Source organism: Bufo bufo, chromosome 5 (assembly GCF_905171765.1).
Source record: "Bufo bufo chromosome 5, aBufBuf1.1, whole genome shotgun sequence".
Classification (NCBI taxonomy): Eukaryota; Metazoa; Chordata; class Amphibia; order Anura; family Bufonidae; genus Bufo; species Bufo bufo.
Window position 1 is genome coordinate 4,730,303 of NC_053393.1, and position 27,653 is coordinate 4,757,955.

The 27,653-nt window shown below is 50.0% G+C and overlaps 1 protein-coding gene across 16 annotated transcripts in view; it reads left to right on the plus strand.

Moving 5' to 3' along the window:
• SCRIB (scribble planar cell polarity protein) overlaps positions 1-27,653 on the plus strand; it is a 140,789-nt gene that overhangs the window by 111,398 nt on the left and 1,738 nt on the right. The gene's annotated exons all lie outside the window — the stretch shown is intronic.

The following is a 27,653-nucleotide window of genomic DNA, read 5'->3' on the forward strand; positions in this document are numbered from 1 at the left end:
TGTATGACAGGATTACATAGAGGACTGCTGGTGCAGGGGAGACACTGTATGACAGGATTACATGGAGGACTGCTGGTGCAGGGGAGACACTGTATGACAGGATTACATGGAGGACTGCTGGTGCAGGGGAGACACTGTATGACAGGATTACATAGAGGACTGCTGGTGCAGGAGAGACACTGTATGACAGGATTACATAGAGGACTGCTGGTGCAGGAGAGACACTGTATGACAGGATTACATAGAGGACCGCTGGTGCAGGGGAGACACTGTATGACAGGATTACATAGAGGACTGCTGGTGCAGGGGAGACACTGTATGACAGGATTACATAGAGGACTGCTGGTGCAGGGGAGACACTGTATGACAGGATTACATAGAGGACTGCTGGAGCAGGGGAGACACTGTATGACAGGATTACATAGAGGACTGCTGGTGCAGGAGAGACACTGTATGACAGGATTACATAGAGGACTGCTGGTGCAGGAGAGACACTGTATGACAGGATTACATGGAGGACTGCTGGTGCAGGAGAGACACTGTATGACAGGATTACATGGAGGACTGCTGGTGCAGGAGAGACACTGTATGACAGGATTACATAGAGGACTGCTGGTGCAGGGGAGACACTGTATGACAGGATTACATAGAGGACTGCTGGTGCAGGGGAGACACTGTATGACAGGATTACATAGAGGACTGCTGGTGCAGGAGAGACACTGTATGACAGGATTACATAGAGGACTGCTGGTGCAGGGGAGACACTGTATGACAGGATTACATAGAGGATTGCTGGTGCAGGGGAGACACTGTATGACAGGATTACATAGAGGACTGCTGGTGCAGGGGAGACACTGTATGACAGGATTACATAGAGGACTGCTGGTGCAGGGGAGACACTGTATGACAGGATTACATAGAGGACTGCTGGTGCAGGAGAGACACTGTATGACAGGATTACATAGAGGACTGCTGGTGCAGGGGAGACACTGTATGACAGGATTACATAGAGGACTGCTGGTGCAGGAGAGACACTGTATGACAGGATTACATAGAGGCAGGGGAGACACTGTATGACAGGATTACATAGAGGCAGGGGAGACACTGTATGACAGGATTACATAGAGGACTGATGGTGCAGGGGAGACACTGTATGACAGGATTACATAGAGGACTGCTGGTGCAGGAGAGACACTGTATGACAGGATTACATAGAGGCAGGGGAGACACTGTATGACAGGATTACATAGAGGACTGATGGTGCAGGGGAGACACTGTATGACAGGATTACATAGAGGCAGGGGAGACACTGTATGACAGGATTACATAGAGGCAGGGGAGACACTGTATGACAGGATTACATAGAGGACCGCTGGTGCAGGGGAGACACTGTATGACAGGATTACATAGAGGACTGCTGGTGCTGGAGAGACACTGTATGACAGGATTACATAGAGGACTGCTGGTGCAGGAGAGACACTGTATGACAGGATTACATAGAGGACTGCTGGTGCAGGAGAGACACTGTATGACAGGATTACATAGAGGACTGCTGGTGCAGGGGAGACACTGTATGACAGGATTACATAGAGGACTGCTGGTGCAGGGGAGACACTGTATGACAGGATTACATAGAGGACTGCTGGTGCAGGAGAGACACTGTATGACAGGATTACATAGAGGACTGCTGGTGCAGGAGAGACACTGTATGACAGGATTACATAGAGGACTGCTGGTGCAGGGGAGAGACACTGTATGACAGGATTACATAGAGGACTGCTGGTGCAGGGGAGACACTGTATGACAGGATTACATAGAGGACTGCTGGTGCAGGGGAGACACTGTATGACAGGATTACATAGAGGACTGCTGGTGCAGGAGAGACACTGTATGACAGGATTACATAGAGGACTGCTGGTGCAGGAGAGACACTGTATGACAGGATTACATGGAGGACTGCTGGTGCAGGGGAGACACTGTATGACAGGATTACATATAGGACTGCTGGTGCAGGAGAGACACTGTATGACAGGATTACATGGAGGACTGCTGGTGCAGGAGAGACACTGTATGACAGGATTACATAGAGGACTGCTGGTGCAGGAGAGACACTGTATGACAGGATTACATAGAGGACTGCTGGTGCAGGAGAGACACTGTATGACAGGATTACATAGAGGACTGCTGGTGCAGGGGAGACACTGTATGACAGGATTACATAGAGGACTGCTGGTGCAGGAGAGACACTGTATGACAGGATTACATAGAGGACTGCTGGTGCAGGAGAGACACTGTATGACAGGATTACATGGAGGACTGCTGGTGCAGGGGAGACACTGTATGACAGGATTACATATAGGACTGCTGGTGCAGGAGAGACACTGTATGACAGGATTACATGGAGGACTGCTGGTGCAGGAGAGACACTGTATGACAGGATTACATAGAGGACTGCTGGTGCAGGAGAGACACTGTATGACAGGATTACATAGAGGACCGCTGGTGCAGGGGAGACACTGTATGACAGGATTACATGGAGGACTGCTGGTGCAGGGGAGACACTGTATGACAGGATTACACAGAGGACTGCTGGTGCAGGAGAGACACTGTATGACAGGATTACATAGAGGACTGCTGGTGCAGGGGAGACACTGTATGACAGGATTACATAGAGGACGTCTGGTGCAGGAGAGACACTGTATGACAGGATTACATGGAGGACTGCTGGTGCAGGAGAGACACTGTATGACAGGATTACATAGAGGACTGCTGGTGCAGGGGAGACACTGTATGACAGGATTACATAGAGGACCGCTGGTGCAGGAGAGACACTGTATGACAGGATTACATAGAGGACCGCTGGTGCAGGAGAGACACTGTATGACAGGATTACATAGAGGACTGCTGGTGCAGGAGAGACACTGTATGACAGGATTACATAGAGGACTGCTGGTGCAGGAGAGACACTGTATGACAGGATTACATGGAGGACTGCTGGTGCAGGGGAGACACTGTATGACAGGATTACATGGAGGACTGCTGGTGCAGGGGAGACACTGTATGACAGGATTACATAGAGGCAGGGGAGACACTGTATGACAGGATTACATAGAGGCAGGGGAGACACTGTATGACAGGATTACATAGAGGACTGCTGGTGCAGGGGAGACACTGTATGACAGGATTACATGGAGGACTGCTGGTGCAGGAGAGACACTGTATGACAGGATTACATAGAGGACTGCTGGTGCAGGAGAGACACTGTATGACAGGATTACATAGAGGACTGCTGGTGCAGGAGAGACACTGTATGACAGGATTACATGGAGGACTGCTGGTGCAGGGGAGACACTGTATGACAGGATTACATAGAGGACTGCTGGTGCAGGGGAGACACTGTATGACAGGATTACATAGAGGACTGCTGGTGCAGGAGAGACACTGTATGACAGGATTACATGGAGGACTGCTGGTGCAGGAGAGACACTGTATGACAGGATTACATAGAGGACTGCTGGTGCAGGAGAGACACTGTATGACAGGATTACATGGAGGACTGCTGGTGCAGGAGAGACACTGTATGACAGGATTACATAGAGGACTGCTGGTGCAGGAGAGACACTGTATGACAGGATTACATAGAGGACTGCTGGTGCAGGGGAGACACTGTATGACAGGATTACATAGAGGACTGCTGGTGCAGGAGAGACACTGTATGACAGGATTACATAGAGGACTGCTGGTGCAGGAGAGACACTGTATGACAGGATTACATAGAGGACTGGACTGCTGGTGCAGGGGAGACACTGTATGACAGGATTACATAGAGGACCGCTGGTGCAGGAGAGACACTGTATGACAGGATTACATAGAGGACTGCTGGTGCAGGAGAGACACTGTATGACAGGATTACATAGAGGACTGCTGGTGCAGGAGAGACACTGTATGACAGGATTACATAGAGGACTGCTGGTGCTGGAGAGACACTGTATGACAGGATTACATAGAGGACTGCTGGTGCAGGAGAGACACTGTATGACAGGATTACATAGAGGACTGCTGGTGCAGGAGAGACACTGTATGACAGGATTACATAGAGGACTGCTGGTGCAGGGAGACACTGTATGACAGGATTACATAGAGGACTGCTGGTGCAGGAGAGACACTGTATGACAGGATTACATAGAGGACTGCTGGTGCAGGAGAGACACTGTATGACAGGATTACATAGAGGACTGCTGGTGCAGGAGAGACACTGTATGACAGGATTACATAGAGGACTGCTGGTGCAGGAGAGACACTGTATGACAGGATTACATAGAGGACTGCTGGTGCAGGGAGACACTGTATGACAGGATTACATGGAGGACTGCTGGTGCAGGGGAGACACTGTATGACAGGATTACATAGAGGACTGCTGGTGCAGGGGAGACACTGTATGACAGGATTACATAGAGGACTGCTGGTGCAGGGAGAGACACTGTATGACAGGATTACATAGAGGACTGCTGGTGCAGGAGAGACACTGTATGACAGGATTACATAGAGGACTGCTGGTGCAGGAGAGACACTGTATGACAGGATTACATAGAGGACTGCTGGTGCAGGGGAGACACTGTATGACAGGATTACATAGAGGACTGCTGGTGCAGGAGAGACACTGTATGACAGGATTACATAGAGGACTGCTGGTGCAGGGGAGACACTGTATGACAGGATTACATAGAGGACTGCTGGTGCAGGAGAGACACTGTATGACAGGATTACATAGAGGACTGCTGGTGCAGGAGAGACACTGTATGACAGGATTACATAGAGGACTGCTGGTGCAGGAGAGACACTGTATGACAGGATTACATAGAGGACTGCTGGTGCAGGAGAGACACTGTATGACAGGATTACATGGAGGACTGCTGGTGCAGGGGAGACACTGTATGACAGGATTACATAGAGGACTGCTGGTGCAGGGGAGACACTGTATGACAGGATTACATAGAGGACCGCTGGTGCAGGGGAGACACTGTATGACAGGATTACATGGAGGACGCTGGTGCAGGAGAGACACTGTATGACAGGATTACATGGAGGACTGCTGGTGCAGGGGAGACACTGTATGACAGGATTACATAGAGGACTGCTGGTGCTGGAGAGACACTGTATGACAGGATTACATAGAGGACTGCTGGAGCAGGAGAGACACTGTATGACAGGATTACATAGAGGACTGCTGGTGCAGGGGAGACACTGTATGACAGGATTACATGGAGGACTGCTGGTGCAGGGGAGACACTGTATGACAGGATTACATAGAGGACTGCTGGTGCAGGAGAGACACTGTATGACAGGATTACATAGAGGACTGCTGGTGCAGGAGAGACACTGTATGACAGGATTACATAGAGGACTGCTGGTGCAGGAGAGACACTGTATGACAGGATTACATAGAGGACTGCTGGTGCAGGAGAGACACTGTATGACAGGATTACATGGAGGACTGCTGGTGCAGGGGAGACACTGTATGACAGGATTACATAGAGGACTGCTGGTGCAGGAGAGACACTGTATGACAGGATTACATGGAGGACTGCTGGTGCAGGAGAGACACTGTATGACAGGATTACATAGAGGACTGCTGGTGCAGGAGAGACACTGTATGACAGGATTACATAGAGGACTGCTGGTGCAGGAGAGACACTGTATGACAGGATTACATGAGGACCGCTGGTGCAGGGGAGACACTGTATGACAGGATTACATGGAGGACTGCTGGTGCAGGGGAGAGACACTGTATGACAGGATTACATAGAGGACTGCTGGTGCAGGGGAGACACTGTATGACAGGATTACATAGAGGACTGCTGGTGCAGGGGAGACACTGTATGACAGGATTACATAGAGGACTGCTGGTGCAGGGGAGACACTGTATGACAGGATTACACAGAGGACCGCTGGTGCAGGAGAGACACTGTATGACAGGATTACATGGAGGACTGCTGGTGCAGGGGAGACACTGTATGACAGGATTACATGGAGGACTGCTGGTGCAGGGGAGACACTGTATGACAGGATTACATAGAGGACTGCTGGTGCAGGGGAGACACTGTATGACAGGATTACATAGAGGACTGCTGGTGCAGGAGAGACACTGTATGACAGGATTACATAGAGGACTGCTGGTGCAGGGGAGACACTGTATGACAGGATTACATGGAGGACTGCTGGTGCAGGGGAGACACTGTATGACAGGATTACATGGAGGACTGCTGGTGCAGGGGAGACACTGTATGACAGGATTACATAGAGGACTGCTGGTGCAGGAGAGACACTGTATGACAGGATTACATAGAGGACTGCTGGTGCAGGAGAGACACTGTATGACAGGATTACATAGAGGACTGCTGGTGCAGGGGAGACACTGTATGACAGGATTACATAGAGGACTGCTGGTGCAGGGGAGACACTGTATGACAGGATTACATAGAGGACTGCTGGTGCAGGGGAGACACTGTATGACAGGATTACATAGAGGACTGCTGGTGCAGGGGAGACACTGTATGACAGGATTACATAGAGGACTGCTGGTGCAGGAGAGACACTGTATGACAGGATTACATAGAGGACTGCTGGTGCAGGAGAGACACTGTATGACAGGATTACATGGAGGACTGCTGGTGCAGGAGAGACACTGTATGACAGGATTACATGGAGGACTGCTGGTGCAGGAGAGACACTGTATGACAGGATTACATAGAGGACTGCTGGTGCAGGGGAGACACTGTATGACAGGATTACATAGAGGACTGCTGGTGCAGGGGAGACACTGTATGACAGGATTACATAGAGGACTGCTGGTGCAGGAGAGACACTGTATGACAGGATTACATAGAGGACTGCTGGTGCAGGGGAGACACTGTATGACAGGATTACATAGAGGATTGCTGGTGCAGGGGAGACACTGTATGACAGGATTACATAGAGGACTGCTGGTGCAGGGGAGACACTGTATGACAGGATTACATAGAGGACTGCTGGTGCAGGGGAGACACTGTATGACAGGATTACATAGAGGACTGCTGGTGCAGGAGAGACACTGTATGACAGGATTACATAGAGGACTGCTGGTGCAGGGGAGACACTGTATGACAGGATTACATAGAGGACTGCTGGTGCAGGAGAGACACTGTATGACAGGATTACATAGAGGCAGGAGACACTGTATGACAGGATTACAGAGGCAGGGAGACACTGTATGACAGGATTACATAGAGGACTGCTGGTGCAGGGGAGACACTGTATGACAGGATTACATAGAGGACTGCTGGTGCAGGAGAGACACTGTATGACAGGATTACATAGAGGCAGGGGAGACACTGTATGACAGGATTACATAGAGGACTGATGGTGCAGGGGAGACACTGTATGACAGGATTACATAGGGCAGGGGAGACACTGTATGACAGGATTACATAGAGGCAGGGGAGACACTGTATGGACAGGATTACATAGAGGACCGCTGGTGCAGGGGAGACACTGTATGACAGGATTACATAGAGGACTGCTGGTGCAGGAGAGACACTGTATGACAGGATTACATAGAGGACTGCTGGTGCAGGAGAGACACTGTATGACAGGATTACATAGAGGACTGCTGGTGCAGGAGAGACACTGTATGACAGGATTACATAGAGGACTGCTGGTGCAGGGGAGACACTGTATGACAGGATTACATAGAGGACTGCTGGTGCAGGGGAGACACTGTATGACAGGATTACATAGAGGACTGCTGGTGCAGGAGAGACACTGTATGACAGGATTACATAGAGGACTGCTGGTGCAGGAGAGACACTGTATGACAGGATTACATAGAGGACTGCTGGTGCAGGGAGAGACACTGTATGACAGGATTACATAGAGGACTGCTGGTGCAGGGGAGACACTGTATGACAGGATTACATAGAGGACTGCTGGTGCAGGGGAGACACTGTATGACAGGATTACATAGAGGACTGCTGGTGCAGGAGAGACACTGTATGACAGGATTACATAGAGGACTGCTGGTGCAGGAGAGACACTGTATGACAGGATTACATGGAGGACTGCTGGTGCAGGGGAGACACTGTATGACAGGATTACATATAGGACTGCTGGTGCAGGAGAGACACTGTATGACAGGATTACATGGAGGACTGCTGGTGCAGGAGAGACACTGTATGACAGGATTACATAGAGGACTGCTGGTGCAGGAGAGACACTGTATGACAGGATTACATAGAGGACTGCTGGTGCAGGAGAGACACTGTATGACAGGATTACATAGAGGACTGCTGGTGCAGGGGAGACACTGTATGACAGGATTACATAGAGGACTGCTGGTGCAGGAGAGACACTGTATGACAGGATTACATAGAGGACTGCTGGTGCAGGAGAGACACTGTATGACAGGATTACATGGAGGACTGCTGGTGCAGGGGAGACACTGTATGACAGGATTACATATAGGACTGCTGGTGCAGGAGAGACACTGTATGACAGGATTACATGGAGGACTGCTGGTGCAGGAGAGACACTGTATGACAGGATTACATAGAGGACTGCTGGTGCAGGAGAGACACTGTATGACAGGATTACATAGAGGACCGCTGGTGCAGGGGAGACACTGTATGACAGGATTACATGGAGGACTGCTGGTGCAGGGGAGACACTGTATGACAGGATTACACAGAGGACTGCTGGTGCAGGAGAGACACTGTATGACAGGATTACATAGAGGACTGCTGGTGCAGGGGAGACACTGTATGACAGGATTACATAGAGGACGTCTGGTGCAGGAGAGACACTGTATGACAGGATTACATGGAGGACTGCTGGTGCAGGAGAGACACTGTATGACAGGATTACATAGAGGACTGCTGGTGCAGGGGAGACACTGTATGACAGGATTACATAGAGGACCGCTGGTGCAGGAGAGACACTGTATGACAGGATTACATAGAGGACCGCTGGTGCAGGAGAGACACTGTATGACAGGATTACATAGAGGACTGCTGGTGCAGGAGAGACACTGTATGACAGGATTACATAGAGGACTGCTGGTGCAGGAGAGACACTGTATGACAGGATTACATGGAGGACTGCTGGTGCAGGGGAGACACTGTATGACAGGATTACATGGAGGACTGCTGGTGCAGGGGAGACACTGTATGACAGGATTACATAGAGGCAGGGAGACACTGTATGACAGGATTACATAGAGGCAGGGGAGACACTGTATGACAGGATTACATAGAGGACTGCTGGTGCAGGGGAGACACTGTATGACAGGATTACATGGAGGACTGCTGGTGCAGGAGAGACACTGTATGACAGGATTACATAGAGGACTGCTGGTGCAGGAGAGACACTGTATGACAGGATTACATAGAGGACTGCTGGTGCAGGAGAGACACTGTATGACAGGATTACATGGAGGACTGCTGGTGCAGGGGAGACACTGTATGACAGGATTACATAGAGGACTGCTGGTGCAGGGGAGACACTGTATGACAGGATTACATAGAGGACTGCTGGTGCAGGAGAGACACTGTATGACAGGATTACATGGAGGACTGCTGGTGCAGGAGAGACACTGTATGACAGGATTACATAGAGGACTGCTGGTGCAGGAGAGACACTGTATGACAGGATTACATGGAGGACTGCTGGTGCAGGAGAGACACTGTATGACAGGATTACATAGAGGACTGCTGGTGCAGGAGAGACACTGTATGACAGGATTACATAGAGGACTGCTGGTGCAGGGGAGACACTGTATGACAGGATTACATAGAGGACTGCTGGTGCAGGAGAGACACTGTATGACAGGATTACATAGAGGACTGCTGGTGCAGGAGAGACACTGTATGACAGGATTACATAGAGGACTGCTGGTGCAGGGGAGACACTGTATGACAGGATTACATAGAGGACCGCTGGTGCAGGAGAGACACTGTATGACAGGATTACATAGAGGACTGCTGGTGCAGGAGAGACACTGTATGACAGGATTACATAGAGGACTGCTGGTGCAGGAGAGACACTGTATGACAGGATTACATAGAGGACTGCTGGTGCTGGAGAGACACTGTATGACAGGATTACATAGAGGACTGCTGGTGCAGGAGAGACACTGTATGACAGGATTACATAGAGGACTGCTGGTGCAGGGGAGACACTGTATGACAGGATTACATAGAGGACTGCTGGTGCAGGGGAGACACTGTATGACAGGATTACATAGAGGACTGCTGGTGCAGAAGAGACACTGTATGACAGGATTACATAGAGGACTGCTGGTGCAGGAGAGACACTGTATGACAGGATTACATAGAGGACTGCTGGTGCAGGAGAGACACTGTATGACAGGATTACACGGAGGACTGCTGGTGCAGGGGAGACACTGTATGACAGGATTACACAGAGGACTGCTGGTGCAGGAGAGACACTGTATGACAGGATTACATGGAGGACCGCTGGTGCAGGGGAGACACTGTATGACAGGATTACATGAAGGACTGCTGGTGCAGGGGAGAGACACTGTATGACAGGATTACATAGAGGACTGCTGGTGCAGGGGAGACACTGTATGACAGGATTACACAGAGGACCGCTGGTGCAGGAGAGACACTGTATGACAGGATTACATGGAGGACTACTGGTGCAGGAGAGACACTGTATGACAGGATTACATAGAGGACTGCTGGTGCAGGGGAGACACTGTATGACAGGATTACATGGAGGACTGCTGGTGCAGGGGAAACACTGTATGACAGGATTACATGGAGGACTGCTGGTGCAGGGGAGACACTGTATGACAGGATTACATAGAGGACTGCTGGTGCAGGAGAGACACTGTATGACAGGATTACATAGAGGCAGGGGAGACACTGTATGACAGGATTACATAGAGGACTGCTGGTGCAGGGGAGACACTGTATGACAGGATTACATGGAGGACTGCTGGTGCAGGGGAGACACTGTATGACAGGATTACATGGAGGACTGCTGGTGCAGGAGAGACACTGTATGACAGGATTACATAGAGGACTGCTGGTGCAGGGGAGACACTGTATGACAGGATTACACAGAGGACTGCTGGTGCAGGGGAGACACTGTATGACAGGATTACATAGAGGACTGCTGGTGCAGGAGAGACACTGTATGACAGGATTACATAGAGGACTGCTGGTGCAGGAGAGACACTGTATGACAGGATTACATAGAGGACTGCTGGTGCAGGAGAGACACTGTATGACAGGATTACATAGAGGACTGCTGGTGCAGGGGAGACACTGTATGACAGGATTACATAGAGGACTGCTGGTGCAGGAGAGACACTGTATGACAGGATTACATAGAGGACTGCTGGTGCAGGGGAGACACTGTATGACAGGATTACATAGAGGACTGCTGGTGCAGGGGAGACACTGTATGACAGGATTACATAGAGGACTGCTGGTGCAGAAGAGACACTGTATGACAGGATTACATAGAGGACTGCTGGTGCAGGAGAGACACTGTATGACAGGATTACACGGAGGACTGCTGGTGCAGGGGAGACACTGTATGACAGGATTACACAGAGGACTGCTGGTGCAGGAGAGACACTGTATGACAGGATTACATGGAGGACCGCTGGTGCAGGGGAGACACTGTATGACAGGATTACATGAAGGACTGCTGGTGCAGGGGAGAGACACTGTATGACAGGATTACATAGAGGACTGCTGGTGCAGAAGAGACACTGTATGACAGGATTACACAGAGGACTGCTGGTGCAGGGGAGACACTGTATGACAGGATTACACAGAGGACCGCTGGTGCAGGAGAGACACTGTATGACAGGATTACATGGAGGACTGCTGGTGCAGGAGAGACACTGTATGACAGGATTACATAGAGGACTGCTGGTGCAGGGGAGACACTGTATGACAGGATTACATAGAGGACTGCTGGTGCAGGGGAGACACTGTATGACAGGATTACATAGAGGACCGCTGGTGCAGGGGAGACACTGTATGACAGGATTACATAGAGGACTGCTGGTGCAGGAGAGACACTGTATGACAGGATTACATAGAGGACTGCTGGTGCAGGGGAGACACTGTATGACAGGATTACATAGAGGACTGCTGGTGCAGGGGAGACACTGTATGACAGGATTACATAGAGGACTGCTGGTGCAGGAGAGACACTGTATGACAGGATTACATAGAGGACTGCTGGTGCAGGGGAGACACTGTATGACAGGATTACATAGAGGACTGCTGGTGCAGGAGAGACACTGTATGACAGGATTACATAGAGGACTGCTGGTGCAGGGGAGACACTGTATGACAGGATTACATGGAGGACTGCTGGTGCAGGAGAGACACTGTATGACAGGATTACATGGAGGACTGCTGGTGCAGGAGAGACTCTGTATGACAGGATTACATAGAGGACTGCTGGTGCAGGAGAGACACTGTATGACAGGATTACACAGAGGACTGCTGGTGCAGGGGAGACACTGTATGACAGGATTACATAGAGGACTGCTGGTGCAGGGGAGACACTGTATGACAGGATTACATGGAGGACTGCTGGTGCAGGGGAGACACTGTATGACAGGATTACATGGAGGACTGCTGGTGCAGGAGAGACACTGTATGACAGGATTACATAGAGGACTGCTGGTGCAGGAGAGACACTGTATGACAGGATTACATAGAGGACTGCTGGTGCAGGAGAGACACTGTATGACAGGATTACATAGAGGACTGCTGGTGCAGGGGAGACACTGTATGACAGGATTACATAGAGGACTGCTGGTGCAGGGGAGACACTGTATGACAGGATTACATAGAGGACTGCTGGGGCAGGGGAGACACTGTATGACAGGATTACATAGAGGACTGCTGGTGCAGGGGAGACACTGTATGACAGGATTACATGGAGGACTGCTGGTGCAGGGGAGACACTGTATGACAGGATTACATAGAGGACTGCTGGTGCAGGAGAGACACTGTATGACAGGATTACATAGAGGACTGCTGGTGCAGGAGAGACACTGTATGACAGGATTACATAGAGGACTGCTGGTGCAGGAGAGACACTGTATGACAGGATTACATAGAGGACTGCTGGTGCAGGAGAGACACTGTATGACAGGATTACATAGAGGACTGCTGGTGCAGGGGAGACACTGTATGACAGGATTACACAGAGGACTGCTGGTGCAGGGGAGACACTGTATGACAGGATTACATAGAGGACTGCTGGTGCAGGGGAGACACTGTATGACAGGATTACATAGAGGACTGCTGGTGCAGGGTAGACACTGTATGACAGGATTACACAGAGGACTGCTGGAGCAGGAGAGACACTGTATGACAGGATTACATAGAGGACTGCTGGTGCAGGGGAGACACTGTATGACAGGATTACATAGAGGACTGCTGGTGCAGGGGAGACACTGTATGACAGGATTACATAGAGGACTGCTGGTGCAGGGGAGACACTGTATGACAGGATTACATAGAGGACTGCTGGAGCAGGAGAGACACTGTATGACAGGATTACATAGAGGACTGCTGGTGCAGGAGAGACACTGTATGACAGGATTACATAGAGTACTGCTGGTGCAGGGGAGACACTGTATGACAGGATTACATGGAGGACTGCTGGTGCAGGAGAGACACTGTATGACAGGATTACATGGAGGACTGCTGGTGCAGGAGAGACACTGTATGACAGGATTACATGGAGGACTGCTGGTGCAGGAGAGACACTGTATGACAGGATTACATGGAGGACCGCTGGTGCAGGGGAGACACTGTATGACAGGATTACATAGAGGACCGCTAGTGCAGGGGAGACACTGTATGACAGGATTACATAGAGGACTGCTGGTGCAGGGGAGACACTGTATGACAGGATTACATAGAGGACTGCTGGTGCAGGAGAGACACTGTATGACAGGATTACATAGAGGACTGCTGGTGCAGGGGAGACACTGTATGACAGGATTACATAGAGGACTGCTGGTGCAGGAGAGACACTGTATGACAGGATTACATAGAGGACTGCTGGTGCAGGGGAGACACTGTATGACAGGATTACATAGAGGACTGCTGGTGCAGGGGAGACACTGTATGACAGGATTACATAGAGGACTGCTGTTGCAGTAGAGACACTGTATGACAGGATTACATAGAGGACTGCTGGTGCAGGAGAGACACTGTATGACAGGATTACATAGAGGACTGCTGGTGCAGGAGAGACACGGTATGACAGGATTACATAGAGGACTGCTGGTGCAGGAGAGACACTGTATGACAGGATTACATGGAGGACTGCTGGTGCAGGAGAGACACTGTATGACAGGATTACATGGAGGACTGCTGGTGCAGGAGAGACACTGTATGACAGGATTACATAGAGGACCGCTGGTGCAGGGGAGACACTGTATGACAGGATTACATGGAGGACTGCTGGTGCAGGAGAGACACTGTATGACAGGATTACATGGAGGACTGCTGGTGCAGGGGAGACACTGTATGACAGGATTACATAGAGGACTGCTGGTGCAGGGGAGACACTGTATGACAGGATTACATAGAGGACTGCTGGTGCAGGGGAGACACTGTATGACAGGATTACATGGAGGACTGCTGGTGCAGGAGAGACACTGTATGACAGGATTACATGGAGGACTGCTGGTGCAGGGGAGACACTGTATGACAGGATTACATGGAGGACTGCTGGTGCAGGGGAGACACTGTATGACAGGATTACATAGAGGACTGCTGGTGCAGGGGAGACACTGTATGACAGGATTACATGGAGGACTGCTGGTGCAGGAGAGACACTGTATGACAGGATTACATGGAGGACAGCTGGTGCAGGAGAGACACTGTATGACAGGATTACATAGAGGACTGCTGGTGCAGGAGAGACACTGTATGACAGGATTACATGGAGGACTGCTGGTGCAGGAGAGACACTGTATGACAGGATTACATGGAGGACTGCTGGTGCAGGGGAGACACTGTATGACAGGATTACATAGAGGACTGCTGGTGCAGGAGAGACACTGTATGACAGGATTACATAGAGGACTGCTGGTGCAGGGGAGACACTGTATGACAGGATTACATAGAGGACTGCTGGTGCAGGGGAGACACTGTATGACAGGATTACATAGAGGACTGCTGGTGCAGGGGAGACACTGTATGACAGGATTACATAGAGGACTGCTGGTGCAGGGGAGACACTGTATGACAGGATTACATAGAGGACTGCTGGTGCAGGGGAGACACTGTATGACAGGATTACATAGAGGACTGCTGGTGCAGGGGAGACACTGTATGACAGGATTACATAGAGGACTGCTGGTGCAGGGGAGACACTGTATGACAGGATTACATAGAGGACTGCTGGTGCAGGGGAGACACTGTATGACAGGATTACATAGAGGACTGCTGGTGCAGGAGAGACACTGTATGACAGGATTACATAGAGGACTGCTGGTGCAGGGGAGACACTGTATGACAGGATTACATAGAGGACTGCTGGTGCAGGGGAGACACTGTATGACAGGATTACATAGAGGACTGCTGGTGCAGGGGAGACACTGTATGACAGGATTACATGGAGGACTGCTGGTGCAGGGAGACACTGTATGACAGGATTACATAGAGGACTGCTGGTGCAGGAGAGACACTGTATGACAGGATTACATGGAGGACTGCTGGTGCAGGAGAGACACTGTATGACAGGATTACATAGAGGACTGCTGGTGCAGGAGAGACACTGTATGACAGGATTACATAGAGGACTGCTGGTGCAGGGGAGACACTGTATGACAGGATTACATAGAGGACTGCTGGTGCAGGGGAGACACTGTATGACAGGATTACATGGAGGACTGCTGGTGCAGGAGAGACACTGTATGACAGGATTACATGGAGGACTGCTGGTGCAGGAGAGACACTGTATGACAGGATTACATAGAGGACTGCTGGTGCAGGAGAGACACTGTATGACAGGATTACATGGAGGACTGCTGGTGCAGGAGAGACACTGTATGACAGGATTACATAGAGGACTGCTGGTGCAGGGGAGACACTGTATGACAGGATTACATAGAGGACTGCTGGTGCAGGGGAGACACTGTATGACAGGATTACATAGAGGACTGCTGGTGCAGGAGAGACACTGTATGACAGGATTACATAGAGGACTGCTGGTGCAGGGGAGACACTGTATGACAGGATTACATAGAGGACTGCTGGTGCAGGGGAGACACTGTATGACAGGATTACATAGAGGACTGCTGGTGCAGGAGAGACACTGTATGACAGGATTACATAGAGGACTGCTGGTGCAGGGGAGACACTGTATGACAGGATTACATAGAGGACTGCTGGTGCAGGGGAGACACTGTATGACAGGATTACATGGAGGACTGCTGGTGCAGGAGAGACACTGTATGACAGGATTACATAGAGGACTGCTGGTGCAGGAGAGACACTGTATGACAGGATTACATGGAGGACTGCTGGTGCAGGAGAGACACTGTATGACAGGATTACATAGAGGACTGCTGGTGCAGGGGAGACACTGTATGACAGGATTACATAGAGGACTGCTGGTGCAGGAGAGACACTGTATGACAGGATTACATGGAGGACTGCTGGTGCAGGGGAGACACTGTATGACAGGATTACATAGAGGACTGCTGGTGCAGGGGAGACACTGTATGACAGGATTACATAGAGGACTGCTGGTGCAGGGGAGACACTGTATGACAGGATTACATAGAGGACTGCTGGTGCAGGGGAGACACTGTATGACAGGATTACACAGAGGACTGCTGGTGCAGGAGAGACACTGTATGACAGGATTACATAGAGGACTGCTGGTGCAGGGGAGACATGGTATGACAGGATTACATGGAGGACTGCTGGTGCAGGAGAGACACTGTATGACAGGATTACATAGAGGACTGCTGGTGCAGGGGAGACACTGTATGACAGGATTACATGGAGGACTGCTGGTGCAGGGGAGACACTGTATGACAGGATTACATAGAGGACTGCTGGTGCAGGAGAGACACTGTATGACAGGATTACATAGAGGACTGCTGGTGCAGGAGAGACACTGTATGACAGGATTACATGGAGGACTGCTGGTGCAGGGGAGACACTGTATGACAGGATTACATAGAGGACTGCTGGTGCAGGGGAGACACTGTATGACAGGATTACATAGAGGACTGCTGGTGCAGGGGAGACACTGTATGACAGGATTACATAGAGGACTGCTGGTGCAGGAGAGACACTGTATGACAGGATTACATGGAGGACTGCTGGTGCAGGGGAGACACTGTATGACAGGATTACATAGAGGACTGCTGGTGCAGGGGAGACACTGTATGACAGGATTACATAGAGGACTGCTGGTGCAGGGGAGACACTGTATGACAGGATTACATAGAGGACTGCTGGTGCAGGGGAGACACTGTATGACAGGATTACACAGAGGACTGCTGGTGCAGGAGAGACACTGTATGACAGGATTACATAGAGGACTGCTGGTGCAGGGGAGACATGGTATGACAGGATTACATGGAGGACTGCTGGTGCAGGAGAGACACTGTATGACAGGATTACATAGAGGACTGCTGGTGCAGGGGAGACACTGTATGACAGGATTACATGGAGGACTGCTGGTGCAGGGGAGACACTGTATGACAGGATTACATAGAGGACTGCTGGTGCAGGAGAGACACTGTATGACAGGATTACATAGAGGACTGCTGGTGCAGGGGAGACACTATATGACAGGATTACATAGAGGACTGCTGGTGCAGGGGAGACACTGTATGACAGGATTACATAGAGGACTGCTGGTGCAGGAGAGACACTGTATGACAGGATTACATGGAGGACTGCTGGTGCAGGGGAGACACTGTATGACAGGATTACATAGAGGACTGCTGGTGCAGGGGAGACACTGTATGACAGGATTACATAGAGGACTGCTGGTGCAGGGGAGACACTGTATGACAGGATTACATAGAGGACTGCTGGTGCAGGGGAGACACTGTATGACAGGATTACACAGAGGACTGCTGGTGCAGGAGAGACACTGTATGACAGGATTACATAGAGGACTGCTGGTGCAGGGGAGACATGGTATGACAGGATTACATGGAGGACTGCTGGTGCAGGAGAGACACTGTATGACAGGATTACATAGAGGACTGCTGGTGCAGGGGAGACACTGTATGACAGGATTACATGGAGGACTGCTGGTGCAGGGGAGACACTGTATGACAGGATTACATAGAGGACTGCTGGTGCAGGAGAGACACTGTATGACAGGATTACATAGAGGACTGCTGGTGCAGGAGAGACACTGTATGACAGGATTACATGGAGGACTGCTGGTGCAGGGGAGACACTGTATGACAGGATTACATAGAGGACTGCTGGTGCAGGGGAGACACTGTATGACAGGATTACATAGAGGACTGCTGGTGCAGGGGAGACACTGTATGACAGGATTACATAGAGGACTGCTGGTGCAGGAGAGACACTGTATGACAGGATTACATGGAGGACTGCTGGTGCAGGGGAGACACTGTATGACAGGATTACATAGAGGACTGCTGGTGCAGGGGAGACACTGTATGACAGGATTACATAGAGGACTGCTGGTGCAGGGGAGACACTGTATGACAGGATTACATAGAGGACTGCTGGTGCAGGGGAGACACTGTATGACAGGATTACACAGAGGACTGCTGGTGCAGGAGAGACACTGTATGACAGGATTACATAGAGGACTGCTGGTGCAGGGGAGACACTGTATGACAGGATTACATAGAGGACTGCTGGTGCAGGGGAGACACTGTATGACAGGATTACATAGAGGACTGCTGGTGCAGGGGAGACATGGTATGACAGGATTACATGGAGGACTGCTGGTGCAGGAGAGACACTGTATGACAGGATTACATAGAGGACTGCTGGTGCAGGGGAGACACTGTATGACAGGATTACATGGAGGACTGCTGGTGCAGGGGAGACACTGTATGACAGGATTACATAGAGGACTGCTGGTGCAGGAGAGACACTGTATGACAGGATTACATAGAGGACTGCTGGTGCAGGGGAGACACTATATGACAGGATTACATAGAGGACTGCTGGTGCAGGGGAGACACTGTATGACAGGATTACATGGAGGACTGCTGGTGCAGGGGAGACACTATGTTTCAATAGTATTTATTGGATTTTTTTTCAATAATAAGGTGTACAGTAAAATGTACTTAATACAGGGGACTTGGAGTCCAGTTATTTGTACATTCCAAACATATAAAATAAAATAAGAAATAAATAGAACAAAAAGACATACATAAAATAAGATTTAAATAAAAGGGAAGCGTCAGGAAATCAGGGGTATTAGACTTATACTTACAAGGTACATAGGTCTGGTGTCAGGAGGCGATCAAGAGTAGAAAGGTTCATAACTGCATAACCCCCCTTCAGTGTGCAGTACATCCATGACAAATTATCAGAGCCCCCTGTAAAGGGAGAGGTCAATAGAGTGTGAAGAGGACGACCAGGGCTCCCAGACTCTTTCAAACAAAGCAAATGTATCTGAGCGGATTGCCGACATCCTTTCAGATTGGTATATCTTGTTGACTCTATCAATTACTGCTTGATAGCTTACCGACAAGGAACGCCACTGGGAGGCAATGTAGATTCTAGCCGCAAGCAGGATAAATTGGGTCAATTTGAATTTGGCATTTGTTAATTTCGACGGCTTGTCGCCAAGTAGCAAGATCGAGGGTGTGGGGAGGAGGACGCACCCCAGCAGAGAAGAGAGCAGGTCACAGATGCGACCCCATAGCCTGGCCACCACTGGGCAAGTCCACCAGGTATGGAGCATCGTGCCCTCCTCATCACATCCTCGAAAGCAAGTAGAGGGAACCTCTGGGTAAAAGCGATGTAATTTGTCTGGTACTAAATACGTCCGGTGGAGTATTTTAATAGAGGTCTCAGCCAAGGTAGTTTGCCATGACCCTTTGGTTAATGTCTGGGAGCGCTGGTGCCACCTAGATACGCTTGATTCTTCCGACAGATCCGCCTCCCACTCCAACATATAGTGGAGTTTGGTGTCCTCTGGAGGTGCAGTGAGGATGGAGTATATCCGGGATAATAGACCCTGTTTATATAGAGAGAAGGACATTGTTCTTTCAAAAGGTGTATATTCAACTTTATGGAGGCTAGTCTTCAGGGAGTGAAGGAAGGAGAATACTCTCCGGACATTGAATTGTTCACAAGCTGGGGGGGAGTATTTCTCAATAAAGGCTGACATAGTCAGTAGTTTACCCCGCTCTAGGAAGTCCCGGAGGGAGCACAATTTTTTCCCAACCCACCATGAGGAGGTCCTAGATTGAAGTCCAGGGGGGAAGGCAGGATTGCCCCACATGTATTCTAAGGGGGATGGTTTGGATTGGAGAATACATTTGAATCTGATGGATCTCCATAGGAGTAAAGCATAGTATGAGAGTTGGGATTTGGAGCGGAGAGACGAGGGCAGGGTGGATGTGGTCCAAATGAGGGCTCTCCAGGAGAACGGGCCAAACAGCGACTGCTCAAGGGTGACCCATATAGGTTGAGCTTGCTCGGATAGATGTGTCAGGAACAGTTGCGCTAATCTGGCTGCCTTGTAGTATTGAGCTAAATTTGGTACTGAAAGGCCTCCATGAGCCTTGTGACGGCACATTACCAGTTTTGAAATACGGGCACGTTTATGGGCCCAAATAAATTTAAGGATGTCCGCCTGAAGAGCCCTCAGATCAGACGCTGGGATTGATACAGGGAGGGCACGGAACAGGTATAAAAGTCGAGGGAGGACTACCATTCGTACTATGTGTATCTTACCCACCCAGGACACTGGAAGGGATTCCCATGACTGTAGGTCTTTCCGTATCCGAGCAAATATGGGGAGATAGTTGTGCTTATATAGGGTGTTGAGCGTTTTCGTCAGTGATATACCTAAGTATGAGAGGAGATGTGGATTGTGTTGAAATGGGAATCCTCTTTGGAGAATTTCGGAATCTCTAGTGGGGACATTACTTAACAAAAGTTCAGATTTGGACTGGTTAATAGTAGGCCAGATGTGGTCGAGAAGGACTTGAGAGCTGATAAAAGGCAGGGGAATGAAATGACAGGGTTGGTGAGTGTCAACAAAAAGTCGTCAGCAAAAAGGCTTAGTTTATATTCCACACCCCCAACCGAGATCCCTTTTATATCCGGATGAGATCTGATCTTAATTGCTAGCGGTTCCATGGCTAAGGCGAAGAGGGCTGGGGATAGGGGGCATCCTTGACGTGTTCCCCTAAAGATTGGGATAGATGACGAATGTGATGAGGGTAATTTGAGGCTAGCCTGTGGTGAAGAGTATAAAGTTTGGATGGCAGAAAGGAAGGGACCTTTAATGTTAAAATGGGAAAGAGTCTGCCAGAGGTAGGTCCAAGACACCGTATCAAATGCCTTCTCTATATCCAAAGCTAATAGAGCAATTGGGGTTACGGTTCTGTTTGCCTCTTGGACAAGACCCAACACTTTTCTTATATTATCTGGAGCCTCCCTGCCCGGGATAAAACCAACCTGGTCTTTGTGAATCAGATCAGGGAGAAGTCTATTTAGTCTACGCGCCAGGATGGAAGTAAATAGTTTGTTATCTATATTCAGGAGTGAGATGGGCCTATAGTTAGAAGGGAGAAGAGGATCTTTGTGTGGTTTGGGAATTACTGTGATTTTGGCCTCTAGGAACTCGGCTGGGGGTGTGGAGCCCTGCAGCAAATGGTTACAATATTTAGTAATGAAAGGGATTAATTGGTCTGAGAATTTTTTAAAATAAAGTGCTGTGTAGCCGTCTGGGCCTGGGGCTTTTCCCAGTTTTAGGGCTTTGATTGAATAGGTCACTTCTTCCATTGTAATGGGGTTATTAAGTTCTACTAGTGCAGTAGGAGAGACCTTAGGGAGAGGAATGGATGAAAGGAAGTTATCAGTCCTATTGCTGGGGCTATTATTGTGGTCTGAGTATAGCTGTTTATAGTAGGATTGGAAAGTGTCATAAATGATGTCCGGGTGAGTAGTAGTTCTACCAGATCGTGTACAGATCTGGTAGACTAGATTTACTTTCTGCTTAGCCTTAAGTTGGCGAGCTAACATTTTATCTGGTTTGTTGGCATACCTATAGTAATAGGAGGAGGTCCAGCGGAGTGCTTTTTCTGTATTGTTAGAAAGTATGGTATTCAGTTGTGACTTAGCGTCCCTTATTTCCCTCAGTAAATATAGGGATGGGGTTTGTTGATGAGCTCTTACTAGTTTAGCCAAGGAGAGACACTGTATGACAGGATTACATGGAGGACCGCTGGTGCAGGGGAGACACTGTATGACAGGATTACATGGAGGACTGCTGGTGCAGGGGAGACACTGTATGACAGGATTACATAGAGGACCGCTGGTGCAGGGGAGACACTGTATGACAGGATTACATAGAGGACTGCTGGTGCAGGAGAGACACTGTATGACAGGATTACATGGAGGACTGTTGGTGCAGGAGAGACACTGTATGACAGGATTACATGGAGGACCGCTGGTGCAGGGGAGACATGGTATGACAGGATTACATGGAGGACTGCTGGTGCAGGGGAGACACTGTATGACAGGATTACACGGAGGACTGCTGGAGCAGGGGAGACACTGTATGACAGGATTACATAGAGGACTGCTGGTGCAGGGGAGACACTGTATAACAGGATTACACAGAGGACTGCTGGAGCAGAGGAGACACTGTATGACAGGATTACATAGAGGACTGCTGGTGCAGGGGAGACACTGTATGACAGGATTACATGGAGGACTGCTGGGGCAGGAGAGACACTGTATGACAGGATTACATGGAGGACTGCTGGTGCAGGGGAGACACTGTATGACAGGATTACACAGAGGACTGCTGGTGCAGGGGAGACACTGTATGACAGGATTACATAGAGGACCGCTGGTGCAGGGGAGACACTGTATGACAGGATTACATAGAGGACTGCTGGTGCAGGGGAGACACTGTATGACAGGATTACATAGAGGACTGCTGGTGCAGGAGAGACACTGTATGACAGGATTACATAGAGGACTGCTGGTGCAGGAGAGACACTGTATGACAGGATTACATAGAGGACTGCTGGTGCAGGAGAGACACTGTATGACAGGATTACATAGAGGACTGCTGGTGCAGGAGAGACACTGTATGACAGGATTACATAGAGGACTGCTGGTGCAGGGGAGACACTGTATGACAGGATTACATGGAGGACTGCTGGTGCAGGGGAGACACTGTATGACAGGATTACACAGAGGACTGCTGGTGCAGGGGAGACACTGTATGACAGGATTACATAGAGGACTGCTGGTGCAGGGGAGACACTGTATGACAGGATTACATAGAGGACTGCTGGTGCAGGGGAGACACTGTATGACAGGATTACATAGAGGACTGCTGGTGCAGGGGAGACACTGTATGACAGGATTACATAGAGGACTGCTGGTGCAGGGGAGACACTGTATGACAGGATTACATGGAGGACTGCTGGTGCAGGGGAGACACTGTATGACAGGATTACATGGAGGACTGCTGGTGCAGGAGAGACACTGTATGACAGGATTACATAGAGGACTGCTGGAGCAGGGGAGACACTGTATGACAGGATTACATGGAGGACTGCTGGTGCAGGGGAGACACTGTATGACAGGATTACATAGAGGACCGCTGGTGCAGGGGAGACACTGTATGACAGGATTACATGGAGGACTGCTGGTGCAGGGGAGACACTGTATGACAGGATTACATGGAGGCAGGGGAGACACTGTATGACAGGATTACATAGAGGACTGCTGGTGCAGGGGAGACACTGTATGACAGGATTACATAGAGGACTGCTGGTGCAGGGGAGACACTGTATGACAGGATTACATAGAGTACTGCTGGTGCAGGAGAGACACTGTATGACAGGATTACATAGAGGACTGCTGGAGCAGGGGAGACACTGTATGACAGGATTACATAGAGGACTGCTGGTGCAGGGTAGACACTGTATGACAGGATTACATAGAGGACTGCTGGTGCAGGGGAGACACTGTATGACAGGATTACATAGAGGACTGCTGGTGCATGGGAGACACTGTATGACAGGATTACATAGAGGACTGCTGGTGCAGGAGAGACACTGTATGACAGGATTACATAGAGGACTGCTGGAGCAGGGGAGACACTGTATGACAGGATTACATGGAGGACTGCTGGTGCAGGGGAGACACTGTATGACAGGATTACATGGAGGCAGGGGAGACACTGTATGACAGGATTACATAGAGGACTGCTGGTGCAGGGGAGACACTGTATGACAGGATTACATAGAGGACTGCTGGTGCAGGGGAGACACTGTATGACAGGATTACATATAGGACTGCTGGTGCAGGAGAGACACTGTATGACAGGATTACATGGAGGACTGCTGGTGCAGGAGAGACACTGTATGACAGGATTACATAGAGGACTGCTAGTGCAGGAGAGACACTGTATGACAGGATTACATAGAGGACTGCTGGTGCAGGGGAGACACTGTATGACAGGATTACATAGAGGACTGCTGGTGCAGGAGAGACACTGTATGACAGGATTACATAGAGGACTGCTGGTGCAGGAGAGACACTGTATGACAGGATTACATAGAGGACTGCTAGTGCAGGGGAGACACTGTATGACAGGATTACATAGAGGACCGCTGGTGCAGGAGAGACACTGTATGACAGGATTACATGGAGGACCGCTGGTGCAGGAGAGACACTGTATGACAGGATTACATGGAGGACCGCTGGTGCAGGGGAGACACTGTATGACAGGATTACATAGAGGACTGCTGGTGCAGGAGAGACACTGTATGACAGGATTACATAGAGGACTGCTGGTGCAGGGGAGACACTGTATGACAGGATTACATAGAGGACTGCTGGTGCAGGAGAGACACTGTATGACAGGATTACATAGAGGACTGCTGGTGCAGGGGAGACACTGTATGACAGGATTACATGGAGGACTGCTGGTGCAGGAGAGACACTGTATGACAGGATTACATAGAGGACTGCTGGTGCAGGGGAGACACTGTATGACAGGATTACATAGAGGACTGCTGGTGCAGGGGAGACACTGTATGACAGGATTACATGGAGGACTGCTGGTGCAGGGGAGACACTGTATGACAGGATTACATAGAGGACTGCTGGTGCAGGGGAGAGACACTGTATGACAGGATTACATAGAGGACTGCTGGTGCAGGGGAGACACTGTATGACAGGATTACATGGAGGACTGCTGGTGCAGGGGAGACACTGTATGACAGGATTACATGGAGGACTGCTGGTGCAGGAGAGACACTGTATGACAGGATTACATGGAGGACTGCTGGTGCAGGAGAGACACTGTATGACAGGATTACATGGAGGACTGCTGGTGCAGGAGAGACACTGTATGACAGGATTACATAGAGGCAGGGGAGACACTGTATGACAGGATTACATAGAGGACTGCTGGTGCAGGAGAGACACTGTATGAAAGGATTACATAAAGTAATGCTGGAGCAGGAGAGACACTGTATGACAGGATTACATAGAGGACTGCTGGTGCAGGGGAGACACTGTATGACAGGATTACATGGAGGACTGCTGGTGCAGGGGAGAGACACTGTATGACAGGATTACATGGAGGACTGCTGGTGCAGGGGAGACACTGTATGACAGGATTACATAGAGGACCGCTGGTGCAGGGGAGACACTGTATGACAGGATTACATGGAGGACTGCTGGTGCAGGAGAGACACTGTATGACAGGATTACATAGAGGACTGCTGGTGCAGGGGAGACACTGTATGACAGGATTACATAGAGGACTGCTGGTGCAGGGGAGACACTGTATGACAGGATTACATAGAGGACCGCTGGTGCAGGGGAGACACTGTATGACAGGATTACATAGAGGACTGCTGGGGCAGGAGAGACACTGTATGACAGGATTACATGGAGGACTGCTGGTGCAGGAGAGACACTGTATGACAGGATTACATAGAGGACTGCTGGTGCAGGGGAGACACTGTATGACAGGATTACATAGAGGACTGCTGGTGCAGGGGAGACACTGTATGACAGGATTACATAGAGGACTGCTGGTGCAGGGGAGACACTGTATGACAGGATTACATAGAGGACTGCTGGTGCAGGGGAGACACTGTATGACAGGATTACATAGAGGACTGCTGGTGCAGGGGAGACACTGTATGACAGGATTACATAGAGGACTGCTGGTGCAGGGGAGACACTGTATGACAGGATTACATAGAGGACTGCTGGTGCAGGAGAGACACTGTATGACAGGATTACATAGAGGACTGCTGGTGCAGGGGAGACACTGTATGACAGGATTACATAGAGGACTGCTGGTGCAGGGGAGACACTGTATGACAGGATTACATGGAGGACTGCTGGTGCAGGGGAGACACTGTATGACAGGATTACATAGAGGACTGCTGGTGCAGGAGAGACACTGTATGACAGGATTACATGGAGGACTGCTGGTGCAGGGGAGACACTGTATGACAGGATTACATAGAGGACCGCTGGTGCAGGGGAGACACTGTATGACAGGATTACATAGAGGACTGCTGGTGCAGGGGAGACACTGTATGACAGGATTACATAGAGGACCGCTGGTGCAGGGGAGACACTGTATGACAGGATTACATAGAGGACTGCTGGTGCAGGGGAGACACTGTATGACAGGATTACATAGAGGACTGCTGGTGCAGGGGAGACACTGTATGACAGGATTACATAGAGGACTGCTGGTGCAGGAGAGACACTGTATGACAGGATTACATAGAGGACCGCTGGTGCAGGGGAGACACTGTATGACAGGATTACATAGAGGACTGCTGGTGCAGGGGAGACACTGTATGACAGGATTACATAGAGGACTGCTGGTGCAGGGGAGACACTGTATGACAGGATTACATGGAGGACTGCTGGTGCAGGGGAGACACTGTATGACAGGATTACATAGAGGCAGGGGAGACACTGTATGACAGGATTACATAGAGGACTGCTGGTGCAGGAGAGACACTGTATGACAGGATTACATAGAGGACCGCTGGGGCAGGGGAGACACTGTATGACAGGATTACATAGAGGACTGCTGGTGCAGGAGAGACACTGTATGACAGGATTACATAGAGGACTGCTGGTGCAGGGGAGACACTGTATGACAGGATTACATAGAGGACTGCTGGTGCAGGAGAGACACTGTATGACAGGATTACATAGAGGACTGCTGGTGCAGGGGAGACACTGTATGACAGGATTACATAGAGGACTGCTGGTGCAGGAGAGACACTGTATGACAGGATTACATAGAGGACTGCTGGTGCAGGGGAGACACTGTATGACAGGATTACATAGAGGACTGCTGGTGCAGGGGAGACACTGTATGACAGGATTACATAGAGG